Source organism: Notechis scutatus, chromosome 5 (assembly GCF_049901735.1).
Source record: "Notechis scutatus isolate UNSWTSFEM ecotype Mainland chromosome 5, rNotScu1.2, whole genome shotgun sequence".
Lineage (NCBI taxonomy): Eukaryota > Metazoa > Chordata > Lepidosauria > Squamata > Elapidae > Notechis > Notechis scutatus.
The window spans coordinates 25,517,553-25,532,789 of NC_142013.1; the positions used below are offsets into that span (position 1 = coordinate 25,517,553).

The 15,237-nt window shown below is 34.1% G+C and overlaps 1 protein-coding gene across 8 annotated transcripts in view; it reads left to right on the plus strand.

Annotated features, from left to right (window-relative positions):
* The window catches only part of NBEA (neurobeachin), a 355,903-nt gene that overhangs the window by 257,502 nt on the left and 83,164 nt on the right, over positions 1 to 15,237 (plus strand). The gene's annotated exons all lie outside the window — the stretch shown is intronic.

Consider the following 15,237-nt stretch of genomic DNA (forward strand, 5'->3'; position numbering starts at 1 on the left):
TCTACTCTAGCCCTTAGGCATGGCTTCTACCTGATCCCTGACCAGAAGCTGTGAATCCAGGATGATCCCCAAGTTTAGGATTCCCAAATTGAGCACTAGCTCAGTCAGCGAAAATGCAGCTCCATCCAGAGTCAAAGATGTCACCAGACACTGGAGGGGCTAAGAACCCAAAGACATTCCATCTCACCCAGGTTGAGCTGAAGTTAGTTCTTCCCTATCCAGACCCTCAGCCTCCAAGATACGCTCAGTTAGAATTTGCAAGAGCATCACTTGTCCAGCATGGGGTGGAGCTATATAACTTGGGCATCATCACATATTGATGATGCTATACCCTTTCCATCAAATGACCTCATCCAGCAATTTCATATTGTAAGTAATAAATTCCCATTTCTGCTATTAAAGGAAAACAAATCTTTTAAAAGGGATAATGTCAAAATTGACCTGAATATATTTCTATTTGCTTTTGTATTATAGAAACCTTAAATAAATGCATTTCCCTTAACATTAGTAATATAAACTAAATTAATTTCTGAGACTGCAATTCCAGAACCTCTATCAATCTTTAAGAACACGTATCTCTATTACAGAAGGTACAACTAAGAGGGCCAAACTCTGAGAAATATGCCTCTAATTTTCATTTTGTCCTAATATTTTGATTATTAGGATAGGAAATTCATTGGAAAACACTTAAAGAGTGTAGAGGAGTTAAACAGAAAAGCCAGAGTTGTAATTTGATTCAATTGGACATAAGGAATGCCCACTTATCTCCTTATATGCTATTGCTTATGTCTGGTACTTATTTCCCATAGCTCAAATTTCCAACTAATATTGCTAACTTCAGTAATACAAAGTTCTTCCCAAAGTTATATTAAATATAACAAAAACAAAATATAAATAAATAAACATTTGGAATGGTTTATAGAATCCAAAGGACGGAGAAGATATATTATAGCTTTCTTTAAAAATTATCCATTGATAGCAGATGCTTGTTTTGTTTTTCCCAAAAATCACTACAGAAAGAGATGATTTGACTTCCTTGGGCACTGATAAATGACCATCATTTATTTTGAATAATTATCCAGACATAAGTTCCATTGTGCAATTTTGTATAATTAGCTAAATATGAATCCCATTGTTTTCCATAATTCATTGATAGCTTGAACATTAGAACACAGGCTGTCTTGTCAGACTACTTCTTCATCTACTTGAATATTGTCTGTTAAAACAAGCAGAATTCTCCTAGGCCTGAGGCAAAATTTTTACATTGCTTGCTACTTATTCTATATATAGAGTGGGTAATTTATTTTGGCCTAGGAGATGAAGAAATTGAAAGAATTAAGAAATTATACAGAGGTAGTAAATTGGGTGATGGCCATAAGTAGGCAAGGATGGAAACTAAGTGGGTCACCTCACTGGGCCATACAAACTCCATCCCAACTGTTGGCATTTAGAAAAGTTATTAGGACCTGGCTATTTCTGAAATTGTTTGGGCTTGGTAAAATGGGATTTCCAGCTTGCAATAGCCGATTGATTGTCATTGAGGTTATCATTCCTTGGTGCAATGATGATTTGTTGTTATTAGGAGTAGTATTGTCTGATTTGTGTTATATTCTCTATTTGCTGTTTTTATTCTATTGTTTGTAGTATTTGATAAGCAATTGAAAGTTCTGTTCAGATTGAGCTGCATATCAGTTATAACAAATAAATACTGTAAATATATCCTTCTAGTTGCATGGTGCAATTTGACCCATCAGTATTATTCAGTGAGAATCGCAGCTTCATGAAAGGAAAGGTTAGCCCCTCCCAACAATACATCTCCCTAAAATATATACACATATTCTAAAGTATTAGAATGCCACTGAAAGCTATTTTAAAAAATTCATAAATAGGACAGCTATTTCTCTTTGATTAGTGTTTTTTCTCATTCTGGAAAAGAGACAAACCTGGGAATACAGGCAGTCTTGAAAGCTACACATCCTTTATGTCTGTTTTAATTGAAGGTGCCAGGAAACTAGAATGCTGGGGAAGGGAAATAAATATTCTATAACTAAGATACAAATTTCTCCAAAATGAATCTTTCTGAATAAACTCCAACTTTCTTCAGTACGGACATAGATACAATATTCATTGATCTCTTAAAGTCAACAATAATATTTCTATATAAACAGTTCTGATAATCAAATCCCAAAATTAAATGCTCATTTCTTTCAATTTCTAGCAAGAATTCCAACAGTGTGGTTATAGCATACAGTTTGGTTATGGCATACAGTGGTTATAGCATATAGTTTTGTGCTATTCAGTATATTACAAAATTTTCAATAGTCTACAAAAAGTTCACCTCAGAGCTAAAAAAAATTGCAGCTAGATGTAATACATTAAACAAGAACAATAAGAAACAAAGCTGATATTATAATTGAAAAGGCCATTTTTTTTGTTAAATAATATATCTAGATAGCAGGTTCATACTGTGATTACTGTGTAAATGAAAAGTATAGATCAAGATTAATCACACAGATACTGGTCCCTAGTTATTTTTTGTCTATATTCAAATTACTTCTGTGTTTGTTTAACTGGAAACAAAGTTTCTTCCTGCTTCTGGACAGTATTTATCAAGCCTATGGAAAACAGATTTTAATTCTACATCAAAGAATCCCTTGAGGTGGAAAGTTAGGGGAGGATACATGAGTATGTAGCAGACAAAATGTCACTTGCATTTTGCTGCTCAGTAGCTTGATATAGTCATTTGCTGATGTGAAATGACGAGGGCTTAGAAAGCAAGGTTTTGTTTTTTATCTGTCTGTAGACCTAGTGGGGCCTTGCAGAACCCAGTCAGCAGGTCATTAACTTTGTAGAAAACAGCTTGCATTAATATGCTCTAATCCAGTATAATTAGTCAAATTACTGCATGCCGACCAGCTTGTCATGTGCTGTCAGATTTGGCATGCATGCTGGATAGTCGTCCCTCTGGAATGCCACCCTGGACCTCGGCAAACTGCTTGCTTATAGTATGGAGAAACCGGTAGTAGCTGTATGTTGAGAAGAGAAAAGCATATGAGGAAAAAATGTGTAGAGTATATCTCTCCTGCTTATTTTAGAGAGAGAAACCAAATTTGTGCAATTACTTCTCCTTAATTGTAGCAAGAAATTTAGGTACAGGAGATACAAGCTAGTTGTTCTTTATCACTACCCCATATCTAATAGAATTAGCAATCTGTTATAAGAGATTAGCATTCATAAAAAGATTTGCCATAAATAATTACAAGAGGATCATCCATGAATTACCTACCATGCTATGACACAGATTATCAAACAACCAATATCTGTGTGAAACAAACAAACACACACAAACACACACACACACTTAGGCAATACTTTTTTCCACTAGGGGAGGAGGTTATTAAACTGTAAAAGGGCCATATTAGCATAAATTCGCAAGAGCTCTTGTTCTGGCGGCATGATAAAAACCTGTGTTACCTTTGCATTAACACTGAATTGCTTGTTGTGCTTTTGGCAATGACAGATAAGTCAGTGTAATTCCCCATCGCGACTGAAATGATGCTCCAGATTCCAAACGCATCCTCAAGATGTCACTGACAATAATCTTCAAAGAACGGCCAGTGAAAGTGGGCTGTATGTTTGTAGGATGATATACTGCAAATGACAGGAAGAATTATGTGAGTGAAGACGAATCTGTAACATATTATTAAGCAATTTCACGAGAATAACAGGGATAAAAGGATAATGGATGAGGGTGTCATTATTACCTTCATGTAGAGGGAAAGCAAAAGCAAAGGTAGAAAGACAAGATTAATTGAGGAAGGGTGAAGCATTCATTGCTCATCAGCTCTTTTGTACTCTCTGTTCTTGAAATTTCAGACAAAAAAAAATTGCCCAGAGCTGCATTTTAATGCATCTGGCAAAAGGGAGCATAAAACTGACAGGGCAGATTTTGGACACCACTCAGTTTCTATCAATCCTCTCTCTAGCATCCTCATAAAGCTATTTGTAGATTCGCTCTTTGTTGTAAATAGGCTATTGTATGAAAGTCCTCTACTTGTATTTTCCAAAAAATGGGGAAATTTTTTCCCCTAGATTGTTGTAAATGTTGTTCCAAAGTCCATGACAGTCATTGCTTATTGAACAGTTCCTGAATTAAATATACATTCATTTCAGAATAGTATTGCTAATCATATTTGGAAAAAAATGAAGAACAAGGGTATTTCTTATCTATTTTCAGGTTAATAACCATGATATGAGATCGAGGAATTTCAAGGAATGTAGGTATAAACATAGGCATCAACTGTACTCACCAAAGTAGAAGGTCACAGGTTCAACTCCTTTCATTTCTAGGAAGAATTGAAAAGAGCTGTCTACAAATTTGTAGAATGGCTATTAAATAATATACATAGAGTTGTTGAGAGTCAGGTGGCATATATGATGATCATAATGGTGATTGATCACACAGTCAGCCAGATGTTCAGACTGGATTTGGTATTTTTGTTCACCTATTAAGTGATTCCTAAGGACTTGGAAAAGGTAGATGTTGTTTAATAATTATCTGTTCACAATAATGTGAAGTCACAATTACAGTTCTTTGGCTGGTGTTGTCCTTTGTATGCATTGGGTTCTTCCCAAGAACCTAAGATATTGTAGTGTATCAATGTAATATTTGTGCAAATCTAAACATTGTGACTTTTTGCAATTGAGTGGTAGAAATTTTGTCAAGGCAAAGATTTTTATGTGTCATCCAAATTTTTTTGGTATGCCATCCAATGTGCTGATAATAGCTAGTAGCACCATGGGCAATATATGCCATAATCTTTCAATTTTCATTTTCCGATCTTGAAAATGTGTGATCTTCTTCCATTTTTTGTCTTCTATTATACTATCCCCTAGTGTTTCCACCACAATTATCTGAACTTTCTTTTTTTCAACCACAGTTAAATTGGTGTGTTATGAGCCAACACTTTTATCAGTCTATATTTGGAAATCCCAAAATATTTTAATCTACTCATTTTTACTACTTTTTCAATTTTATGTTCTAACCAATTTTTCATTACTAGTACATGATAATTTTTACAGATCTTCTAGTTAATAATTTTGGTGACTGTATTATGTCATTTATAATCAATTTGTGCAATCTGATTACGTGAGCAGAGTATAAGATCTGTTGTTTATTTTGCTTCTTTGCACAATCTGCACTTTGAATCATTTTGATGGTTTTTCAGTTCTGGTCTGGATTAGCTGCTCTTCCACAACCACTCAAAACTTTGGGTTGCTTTTTTTTAAATGTTCCAGTTGTACTCCATTGCCAGGTTTTATATTTATTTACTTTCCCCTTAATCTTGTATAGAAATTGATGTATTCCTTCCCAGCATTTTGTTTCTGTTTTTATTATATTATTTCAATATTTATTATTTGTTCCGATTTGGATTGCATCAGTGCTTGTTCTTGACTATCTATTATATAATCAGCCAATGCATACTTTTTTCCTTTGATTGTTCATTTGATCTGAAGTAAACCTTTGTCTTCATTTCTGCAGGAAGGTATAATCTATCAATTTCACTATGAGGATGTAATGCATAGTAAATAGTCATCAGTTTTCTTACTTTTAGGTCTAAACTATCCAGTTCAACTTGTGTCCAGTTAATAATTCCAATTGTGTGTTGTATCACAGATATGGCCCAAGTATTGATAGCTTTGGTGATGTTGCAACATGTTTGTTTTTAGCAGTGTTCTGACATTTTGGATTTTTTTTTAACTAATCAAATGTTTAACTTACTATGCTTGATGTTACCCAACTCTAAATTTCTCAGATACTGGTAGACTTCATCCTGATGGCTCCTGATGGTTTGGCCATTCAGCATTTCAATTCTATTTTCTTTCCTTCCTTCCTTCCTTCCTTCCTTCCTTCCTTCCTTCCTTCCTTCCTTCCTTCCTTCCTTCCTTCCTTCCTTCCTTCCTTCCTTCCTTCCTTCCTTCCTTCCTTCCTTCCTTCCTTCCTTTCTTTCTTTCTTTCTTTCTTTCTTTCTTTCTTTCTTTCTTTCTTTCTTGTCCACACTGTCTATTTCACCTAAAAGACTCTGGCTGTTTGATGATATTAAAGGTATCATTGCAGGATGTAAGCTGTTCCACATAAACTTCCTTTTGGAATTGACTGGTGGTGATTTTGTTAATGCCAATACCCTGTTTCTCCAACAATACTCCCAATAGGAAGTCCCAGCATGTTTTATAGGCATGAAATGAAATTAAGTCCCTCCCCCAAATTAAGGCCTATATTAAAACATGCAAAATGGGGGGAATGGTGGGCGGGGCTTGCCATTAGGAAGTACTTTTGTTGCACACCTGGATATGGTGCTGCCTGTGTTAACCCCGATACGAAGTGCCCCACCAATGCCGAGGTCAACATCCAAGCCGTCGCCGCCCACCCGAAGATGCAAGGGAGGGAGGAATTAAGTCACCCCCAAAAAGACGGCCTAGCCATTTTTTCGGGACTCAAAAAAAAAATAAGACCCGGCCTTATTATATGAGAAACACGGTAGTATTTAAGTGGTGCTCCAATATTTTGGGATTGTATCCAAGGATACTATTAGTATTATCTGGGCTTCCTTTTGCCACCATCACTCTTCTTCTATTTGCAGGTCTTCATATTTTTCATTTTCTCCAGTTCTTTCTTTTAAATTCTGCTATCTCATATCCACTATCCATACTTATTTGTCTGTTTACATATAATAGTTATATTGTCTGGAATGTTGTATGGCCGCTGCGTGTCCAAATTGTAAAGTCACAGAGCACTTTAACTTTTTTATTTTCTATTAATTTGTCTTACTGGATCAAGGATCTAATATATGAAAACAAACACCTAGATTCATATATGAAGTATATAAAAATTAACTATTATTAGAAGGTATAAAGTTAGATATTTACTAGTATCATTTTTTCTTTAAAAAGGCAAATGTGCTAAATTTTTAATAAAGGCCTTAGAAGAAGAAACAAGAGTCCTGAAACTTGTCAATCTCCTATATCATGTATTTGATGTAGGAACAAAGGCTCTATAGATCTATTGACTAAAATGTATGAATGTGGGACTGAAATATTTAACATTTTATATTGTACATGGAGAAGTTGCAGCCTTCTGTTGATTTATCAGGGATTAAGTCTTGTGAATTCACTCTATAAGATTGGACTGCTAGTTGTACAGATTACGGATTGTATAGATTGTTGTCATGTGGCTGAAAAGGGCTTTTCATTAGAAAGACATAAAAATAAAGTTACATATTCAAAATGAGATTTATATTGTTGCAAAGGAATATAGGCTACTGAAATACTTCTAAGTTCTCATGAAATACTGTTATTGTATAGTAATTGCTAAATAAAATGAGACTAAATTTTGCAACAGATTATTAAGTAGAGATTAATGCTAAATTTGTGCAGTAGAAACCTGATTGCTTCTATAATGGGGAAAAGTTAATATTTTAAACCAAGGCTAAAGGTTGACAGGAGATAAATTGAATTTGTTTGCAAAAAGAAATTTGTTTCTTTAAGTGAAAATTGAGGTCAGCGGGTCAGAGCTTTCTTTGCTTCTAGATGAATGAAATGAATTGAATAATGCCACTGTTAGATAGCAATATGTAAGCTAACGACAAAACAGTACATTAGAAATTTGGACATGATAGATCAACGATATTATGATATTTTTGCTGGTTATTCTATGCACGTCATCTTTGAAAAACAATATATAAAATAAATACAAATTATTGTACTATTTTTTAAAATTCCTTTTACTCTTCATTGTTTCCATTTTGTTTTACACAACTCAGTTTTATTATTAATTGGAGGTGAAAGAACACTGAGGGCTATTTTCATTGGGTCAAATCTATCAAAATTCAGATAGGGTAGATCATACAATCCCTGCAATCCAAGAGGAAGGTAGATTCAGAACAAATAAATAAAAACGAGAGTCCAAGACTCAGCAAAGCTAAAGCATTCTTAACCTTATTGGTTTTAGTGTATGTTTCATTCTATGTTGGACTATGATCCATGACAGAACCAGTATTGTCCTAAATGAGCACAGTGATGTCTGGAGAAAGGTTCCAAAATAGTGTGAAAAGGCTTTCTAAATTTGTCAGTGGTCCACAACATCTCATGTATACTGTCTATGTCAAATATATTTGTGCTGCATTTACAAAGCACTCCTAAAAATCTTACATCCTGCTAGCAATTTTCCATTGACCTTAGTTTCAACAAAGCAGCTGTATCATGTACCTTCAGGTCACTATGGCCTTTTTAAACAAAATTCGTCTTTCCATTACCCAACTTGATTGCTGCTGTTATTTTTCAGAGGTTGGCTGAGCAGAAATTGCTTGAGAGAGCTTCACTGTAGTCATATGGCCTGGACATTCTACAATTCTTGATGAAATGTATTCCCACACTTCGTTTTAGATTATGATATGTTCATATTTACCCATAAAGATGTTATTTCTACAGAGTACCAGTGTTACATATTCACCAACCAATAATCAATTTTTCAATCACATTCATTGATTTTACTATTGACAGATATCATTAGTAATTTTGGAATAGAAAAAATGTTTTTTATTTATCCAGAAGGTTTCTGAAATGGCTTACGTTTTGTGCCTCAAGATATTCTGTACTTCTTCATTTTCTTTCCTCTATTCTTAATTCTCACTTTTAAATTAGTTTACATAGACCACACAGGTATATATGATAAAAGAAGGCTGTTCCCTGTATAATTATGTTATGTTTAATAAGATGCAGCAATAATATTTTTTCTGCTGTAAACTAACATCAGAACTTTTTTTTTTCAAATTGTTTCTTTGCTTGTTGTTTATAGCTTTGAATCTCAGAAATGGAAATTTCAAAGTATTGTGAATGGAATTTTCTAAATTAGTTGTAAACCATTTCCCAGCAGGAAAAAAAATCATCATGCTTTGTTAAAAGTTTATAATTATTTCAATTGATGAAGACCTTAGGAAGTATGATTAAAAGTAATCTGGAGTATTTTATTCTTATAAACTGAATCTACTAATGCTTACTTATTTAAATACAATCTTTCTTACTCACTGATGGAAATTCTAGTAGATAAGCAGCATAAGTCCATATTTTGTCAGTCAAATAATATCTTTCCAACTTAAATTTTTGCCTCTGCATACCTTTAGTTCTTGATCCAAGAAATTAGCATTTAGAGGTAAGATTTTTTTATAAGAGAGAAGAAACAAACATTCCAAATTGGCCAATGGACAGGCAATTTGGTACTGTCCATATATTTTGAATAAATCCATGCACATTCCTTATGGTTATATTTGAAAATATCTAGATAGTTGTAAATTACCTATTCAATGTAAAAAGCCTTACTAAAGTCTAAATATGTGAGATTTCATTTTCAGTACAGTTTTTTATTTTATCCTAAATGCCCTAATAACCAAAAAACAATCCCAATGTAGAAATTATTTTCTGCAAATGTATTTGCTTTGTTTCTTTAAAGCAAGAACATAAATATTGAACATTAATAAGAATTTTTCTAGCTGTCATTTGACTGGTCTAAGTCTTGTAACTAGAGGTGACAGGAATTTGAATCCAAAAATATGACTTTATGCTTTTTAAATTATTATGACTAATTTAAATTATTATAAATGAATATTATACAATTACTGCTGCCAAATTGCTGAGCATTTGTGATAAAAATACCATTTTTCAATACTGTGAAAAGTAAACTACAATAATTGTGTCCAAAGTTTTCAATTATATGGATGGAAAAATTCTATATATATTTAATTTCATTAAAATGACTAGGACATAAATGTTTGTCTCAGAATAAAAATGCAGTATCTGTCTTCTATTATACATTTCTCAGAGGAAATTACTGAGAGTCAATGTCATAAAGGGTATAAAATTAGACTAGGACTTCGGAATCACAGGTTGACATCCACAATTCTCCCCAACTATGGAAGCTCAATGGATCACTCTACTCAATCCTATCCCACCAGGAATGCCATGTATGCCTCTTGAGCTATTGGATGAAAGGCAAAATATAAATATAATAAATAAATAAATTGATTCAGTTGAACCCCTTTTAAACACATACACACAGAGATTTATCATACTTAGAGAATCCCATTTATTGCAATTAATTTTCTCCAAGTATATCAAAGCTAACCTATATTGTCTAAAAGAATAACTGATTACTAACGGTCTGAAATAACTCTATAATATTAGTCAGGCAGGATTTCTCTTAATTATGCTTATTTTTCTAAAGGAGAGGTTTTTAACTTTTTGCATCATACCTTCTTAATCTTAATGTACACATCTCCCTTAAAAATCCAAACAACAAAATGACACGAACAGTGAAAACAGTGCAAATTTGGGGACAGGTGGATTTAATGTAATATGATAACTAAAAGGTTCTTCAAATCTCCCTTGGATTCTGGACCTCTCCTGTGGAGGAACACCTTACCATTTCAGAAACCATGTTCTAGAGCAGGGGTTCCCAACCTGGGGTGCGAGACAATATTCCAGGGGGTGCGAGAAAAGTCCAGGTAAATAATAGGATATTGGCTATATGTTGGCATTTTTATTTATTATTTATTTCAGGGGGTGCGAGGTTCGAGTGAAATTTCTTTAGGGGTGCGGGGCGAAAAAAAGGTTGGGAACCACTGTTCTAGAGGTATCCAAGCTGTACATTCAATATAAGAAAATATCTTTAGTAATTGTACTTTAAGGCTTATGGAAATTTCAGCAATTCTTTAGCAAATACATCATTTCAAAGGCCCTTCCTTTTCCAAGAACATCATTGGAAATGGGGCATGATGTTAGCCATTTATTTTTCTGAAGAAGATGCACTTTAACATGATTCTTCTCCCGTTGAATGATAACACACTTTGAATTCTGCTAATATTCTCACTTTAATATAGGGTTTCCATATCTGGACTGAAAAATTCTGCATAGCCTTTACATAGAAACTATAATGCTACCATATAATGAATGTCAAGACTTTTTGCAGGCCATATATTTCAGCTCCATTGTAATATGAATAATTTGGCTACGTAACAGCATTGTTCAAATGACATTTGTGTCACTTATTGTGGAAAGGAGTAGACATTTTTAAATTGTGACTGTTATAGCAGTACATACCAAGGTGAAAAATATCTGAATATTTAATTAGCACTACCCCCTCCAAGCTGTGATGATGTCTTCTTTGGGAGCTGTGGGGGAGGAAACACATAAAAATAGCATAGCCTATCCACTCCTCCCATTAGCATGGCCCTTAGCAGCATGCGAAAAGAACAAATTCAGTTAGGAATAATAGTGTGAAGGATTGTGTTAAATATTTCCTCAACAATCAGTTCTCCATTCCTTTTCCTCATGTTGTCTTTTTATGTGATTGTTATGCTTTTATCTATAAAGCATCCAGAATCTCACTGAGAGTGAGCTAGGCGGTATCTCAATTTGATGAATAAATAAAGTGATTAAAGTTCAAGACAAAATAAAGACCAAGAAACAGATTTTTAGAAAGCTGTTTTTTATTTTTTATTATTATTTTATTATTTTATTATTATTATTATTATTATTATTATTATTATTATTATTATTATTTTATTATTAGTATTAGTATTAGTATTAGTATTATGGTCAACCTTTACCATTATCTTAGAAAAAATACACAATCGTCTTACTTGAAAATTTGATTAATCTGGAATAGTGTGGAATATATTTAGCTATACTTCCTTTTAACATTTCTCACCAGAGAACAATTTGTAATTAAATGGCATAGCATTGTTTCAGCTCCTGACACTATTTCTTTCTTTCTTTTTTTCCGTTGAGCCCATCTTTTCAGGTTGAAAGCATAGAAAGTTATTTTCTGGTAGTGTGATTAGATTGGGGTTGAACTCTCCAGCTGGCAGGCCTGTCTATGACTGGCGGCGGACTGTCCCCAGTGCTTGTCATTTCCTGACATGCCTGACAGGATGGGGACAGCAGCCCCAGACAGGTTCATTAGATGGTGTTTTCTACAGCTGGGCTTAAAATAAAATAAATAAATAAAAAGCTGCTGGGGCCTTTCTTGTTGGTTTAAACCTAGTTCTTGTTTTGACAAATTTTGATCTGTGCAGTTTTTAGAATTTGTGACACATTTTTGTTTCCCTCGCCTTTGGCCTGCACTTTGTGCTGTTTGCCTTGTTGCTGTTTCAAAAACCTAACATAGCTTCCCCCATGAGAGGCATGGAACATGCTTATCAGAGCCATAAAGAAAAATAGAGCCATACAGTAAACTAGGAATAACTGTTCATTTCCATGGTGATCAGCATAATGACAAGGGAAGGAAAACCTTGAGTTCTCAATAAGCTGTTTTTTTAAAAAAAAAAAAGTTGGTTTTTTTAATGATCCATTCATCAAAAAAAATATGGTATGATTACTAGAACACTGCGCTGACAAGTATCTTCCTTTATGATGTTGCCAAAAGTTTAAACTGGCTACATTAAGATATTTTACTTTTTTGGAAAGAGACAGAATTTTTTTTTATTGTAAGGTTTGAGACAGAACAAAATTAGTCAAAAGTATGTGTTTACTATTCAGAAATGATCATTTATATGGCATAGTTTGTCTATAATTTTTTAATAAGATGTATTAGCCTGCTGTGTTCCATTGATTATTATTGCATGACGTCAGCATTGTCATTTGAATAAAATAATTGAACTGAGTTTAAGGAATAGGCTAATCTCAAATATCACAAAATAAGCTACTGTAAAAGCTTCTTAATTCTCATGCATAGATTATTAATAAAATTATTAAAATTGTCTTGGTATTGTTGTATTGCAATTTCTGTGCAAGTCTACAAAGACATTTTCATTTTATGCATTCATATCCATGCAAATTTTCTCTCTATTTGTTAAATAATAATCCCTATTGAAATGCTAGATCCAGTAATTATAGAAATCATATTAAGCTAGTAATTAAAAAATAATTATTGACTTTTTAATTTACTGGTGGCTGATATATTCTAGCCTCTATACTAGCTTTAGCACTGATCCATAAAGAGAGTTTATTAATTCTGAATATTTTACATAGTGTAAAAATGGTCATATGCAAAACACTTGTCAGGTATTGGTGTCTATCAAGAAACAAATGAAATTCCTTGCTGGAATCATTTCCTTTGCTTGTTTCCACCAAGCAGCTTGGCATATTACACCCTTTTACGGTGGCTGGGTTTAATGGCTCGCATCTATCTAGTGCAGCTGAAAACCAAGCCCTCCATTCATAGAAATCTAAGCACTTACCTTTCCTTTGTATTGTTAGTTACTGCTGCTTTAGTTTGTGGTCTCTATGACAACTGTTTAAATTGGGATGGCCAACTGTCATCTGGAGTATTACGGAAAGAAAAGTGTTAGTGAGCCCTTAGTCCCACAGATAGAGCATTTCAATATAATCCAATTTTAATTGAGCTCCAGAGACTTTGATGTGCTGCAGTTGGGAGAGAGCTATTCCAGGGAGAAATTAAAGCAGCGCAGCAAGGCTTCACTTCTCCAGACTGTCACCATTTTAAAGAAGCATTAGCATCAAACTTAACCTTCCCCTATGGAACATCTCTTTCAGCCTTTCTTGTTTTTTTTTTTACTGGGCCATATGTTACAAAGGCAAAGGTACTTTCATCTTTCTATATACATTTTTACACCCTCTTGATTAGATTTGAAAGGCATGTACTGGACTTGGGATGCATCAGGGGCTGTCTCTTGGACCTTGCTTTGCAATTCATAGAAAGAAATAAAAAGCAGGAAAGGGATTAGTTTACAATTGTCATCTGGCATGTGTTGGATTTTTTCTCTGAAAGAGTGCTGCAAAAGCAATCCAGCTGGATGTTAGAAAGTTAAAGATTAGATATCAGGATTATTTTTAGCTAGGTTTTAGCATTTCTCATGAGTGTGAATCCTACTTTATTTGAAGATGTGTACATCAGATAAGAAACCCCTCTTTATCCATTTCCACAAAATACTCTTATTTGTCAATAGCAGAAAATACTCACAAGGGAATGAAAATCAGCAGTGAAACTGATATTGACTAATAAGTGGACGGAAGGGAAGGAACACTTTTTAACTGATCACAAGTACCAAATAATCTCTAGTTTTATTTCATTGATGACCGCTCAATGATTTCAGTAATTTCATAAACTTAGAGACTTAAGCATGCACATTTAATTAAAATCAAAAAGCTATTTCTTTATTTGGGGGCCTTAACTTTCAAAGTTGCTGCTAATACATAAAATATAGACATCAAAACATTGAGAGCACACACTTGTCAGAAATAAATGAATAAAACAATGGTTAGGACTGGTGCTTCCTCTTTATCAGAGATGAGGTACTTATCTTAAGTGGCACTATCAGTCTTAAAGCATACAATTTAAGAATACATTTATTCAGGGGTGGGTTTCTACCAGTTCTGTCCACCTCTGTAGAACTGGTTCTATGTCTGCTGATGTTTTTGCCCACTTGCCCACCTGGGCTCTTACCTGACTTTTTTTTCCTGATTTTTTCAACTGCAGCTGCTGTGTGAGGCACAGCTGCAGTTAAAAAAGCAGGGAAAAAAGGGCTTTTTGAAAGGCTGCTTCTCTGCACGCAGCATGCTGATGACGATTTACAGGCGTGTGCCGGCAGCATGCAGGGAAGCACATAGTAAATAACCGAACTGGTAGTTCACCCTGTTGGATCCCACTCCTTATTTATTCATATGTGCAGATCATCCTAGCCCTTAAAAGACTTAGAGTGGCTAATAGTGATAATATTTTATTTTGTTATTTGATGATAATAGAGGTTCCAACAGGATCTGCAATCAAAAGTTGCAGGAGTAGTCCTGTGCTATGTTCTGGTTAGCCAGTCTAGTTTTCTTAAGGATATACTTTTCGTTCTCCTCCTCATTAGTTGTTTACTTACTAATTTCTATAGAATTAAGTATCATTAAATTCTGCTTAAATGCTATTAATAATATATTACCAATGATCAAGCTTTGCAAAACCAGCAGGTCATTCTGCGGCTGAGATTGATGTCTGGCAGATACCATCCAAACACAGTCCAAACAGTGATTAAATGTAATTTTTCCTCTCTTACCTGCTTCAGGCAGGTAGTATGCAGAAACCAAATGTTGGGCTTTGAAATGATTAAAAGAACTGTTACAGGGAAGGATTGGAGACATAGATCTCCAAGGGCGACATCTTTAACAGCTATGCCCTAC